At 45.2% G+C, this 2,840-nt stretch overlaps 1 protein-coding gene across 1 annotated transcript in view; it reads right to left on the bottom strand.

The window, feature by feature from the left end:
* T265_15306 (hypothetical protein) overlaps positions 1–2,840 on the bottom strand; it is a gene marked incomplete at both ends in the record, with an annotated part of 91,388 nt that overhangs the window by 69,871 nt on the left and 18,677 nt on the right. The window lies entirely within an intron of this gene.

Genomic DNA, 2,840 nt, shown 5'->3' with positions numbered 1-2,840 from the left:
TTCATCTATCGCGGGAGAGTTCTTAAGACATTTGGCGCACCCCAGCATTACTAATCTGATGTTGCCACCAGACCTGACCAAGGCTTGAGAGGCACCGATGATCAAACACTGACAACTTCCGTATGTCCTCTGCGCGTAAGGGCCACGTCTCATCCACAAAGCAGTGTGGATCGCACCACCGCAGTATAAACTCCTCCCTTGACAGACAAACTCACGTCACATCGGCGCCATAGGTGTCGGTGCCCTGGTCTTTCCGATTCGAGAAATAATCTAATCTCCAGCCAGTCCATCCGGACTTATACAACTGCCCAGGTAAACAAATTCATCTACCACGTCGATTGGCTCACCTGCAAGCATGAGGTGTGGGTTTGATCCCGCCCAGTCTTGCAGCAGCACTTTACACTTTGCAGGTGTGAAGCGCACGCCAAAACGTGCGGCAGAGTTATTTAGGTAAATGTGAGGAGACTACTGTCTCTAAGCTACATACTCTAGATGTGTGAAGGTTGCATTTGAATCCGGGTCATTACGGACATTAAAATAGTGAGCAAATAAAGTGGATGAACCAACTCTTGTGTAACAGTTGACCGCTGATTCTGACATTAATGCTTGAAGTTAGATAGGGGAAAATAACCCTGAACAGTATAATAAGGACAAATGGTAGGTGCGGGGTTGTACCACCTTGAATGAAGCACCACCTTGAAGCGCAGTACGTGCCACAAAGACAACTAATAGAAAATGTACTAATCACTATTAGAAAGTCATAAATCAAATTCTCACCGGGAGGCAAACGATGCGCAACCGGTCACGCGGACCAAGGTGGCCGCAACTTCTGACTCAGGCATTTTTGTGAACAAAGACCACCCCAAAATCGTATAACAGACAATGCTCCAAGGTGAGTCAACCAACGGAGTGTCGCAATTGTAACGATCCTAAAGGTCGAAGAGACATCAGCCGGCTGGCCATCCTCGAACGGATTTGTGACAAAAGAAACAGAGATTCCAGCCGCAAGTAAACGGCTGTTGGATCGCTCCAAACAGGAGTAGTCATACTTAGAAACACTTCCTTTTGATCGCGTCTTAAGAACATCCCAGTTTTCTTATAGATGTAACATGTACAGAACGGTTACACAGCCACACTAAGGAAGAAATGTCTTATTTCTGGCCCATTGCTAGATTTACTTCAAACACACGCAATATAGTACAAAAACCAAAAGAGCAATTACGGGATGGAATTCACACTTTGTAGGAATAACCATTATTACGTCAAACAGCAACGCAACATAAGGACACTGCACATTTTTCCGCGTAAAAAATTCTGGCAGAAAAGTTCAGGCACTCATCGTACGATTTAAAGCTGGGATTGATAACGAGCCCCTTGGTTGGTGACCTGGGACATGGGAAATGTCGTACTGGGATGATGTAGGGCTTGGTGGGGAACGGACGCTTACATCTGTGTTTGTTCAATTTAGCCTTCACTCAAAGCACAAGCAAGGGTGATAGGATATGGGACTACTCCAGGTGTATATTCTACCCGACTCCGGAGATTTCTTACATAAATGAGGGTGTTTTGATTGAAGAAATGTGATATTGTAACGGCATCTCTCCGTTTCGCGGTCTCTCCTAGAATAAAATTTTATGGGCAGCAGTGTTTCTGAGGAAAAGCGCACCCGTTTCACGGGAAACATTTCTCCTGGAGATTGTTGATTGGACATCGAGTTACCGGGTTTCGCTCACACATTTTGATGGATAGTTCTTCTACTTTCTGGCCTCATTAAACCCAACTTAAATGCCAAAAAGCGTTCAACTTGATCGATGGGTTGCGCATAGTAGGAAGGGCTAGGTGAATATTGCTATCCTCAAGAAGCGGCAAACTGAGCGAATTCATGATCTGTAAACCGAGCTCTGTTATCCTTCATCAGGAGGTCAGGGACTGCAAATCACAGTCTGATAAGGATGAAGATCGTTTGGGCGGTTGAAGCTCAGCTAACCAGAAGACACTTCTCACAACTTGATAGAACACCGATAACGAACGGTAGCACATAAGATCCCACTGGACTGACGAAACCCAATGCATTTCCGAGTTAAAGAAAAGAAAGCGACTGAAATTTCAATAGAAGTTAGGCCATCATTGCACACTGTCCGCAGCTACAAACATTTTCACTAACGTTCACCCAAATGGAGAGTCCATGGGCATAAATTAGAGCGACGATAACACGGTCACCCAACATGAGACAACCACTCAGAGCTTTTAAACTTTGCGAAGACAGCAGTTTGCATCCACCCTTTACTAATATCCAATAATGTTCCTCAAGAAAAGTCATGCCTAGTTGCCTTAGCAATTACTTAAGCCGGGCTAGGAAGATATAGAGCGGATTCCAGGAGTTGTCAGGCTACGACGTCGGTGGAAACTGATGCGATTAATGTGTCACCATCATTCTTGTCGACAGTTCATTGGGATTTTAGGCGCGACAGTAGATCAACATGGCAACACAGATGGCGTCGGTTTGTACGCTATGCAAAAATCGAAACTAAGAGTCATGGTAATGCAGCGTAGATGGCGATTAGTAGCATAGACGGAGCGACACTCTTGGAGACCCACTCATGGGAATGATAGATTTATGGTTCGTGTAGAAGAAAACATGTCGTCACTACAGCATTCCGTGGAACTTCTTCAGCATGAAGATAACAGCCAACGCTTCCCCTCTAAGTTGGTTGTAATTTTCCTCGCTAACGCGATTGAGGTAACTGACAAACAGCCTAATAACGGACGCAGCAAGACCGCACCGATTCCCGATTCTGAAGTGTGCCGAAATAGTGGTAGTTCTGGTGCGATAATAATCT

The sequence above is a fragment of the Opisthorchis viverrini genome (assembly GCF_000715545.1).
Source record: "Opisthorchis viverrini unplaced genomic scaffold opera_v5_427, whole genome shotgun sequence".
Taxonomy (NCBI): domain Eukaryota; kingdom Metazoa; phylum Platyhelminthes; class Trematoda; order Opisthorchiida; family Opisthorchiidae; genus Opisthorchis; species Opisthorchis viverrini.
Note: the sequence above shows the minus strand (reverse complement) of the source record. Positions and strands in the feature narration are given on the sequence as shown.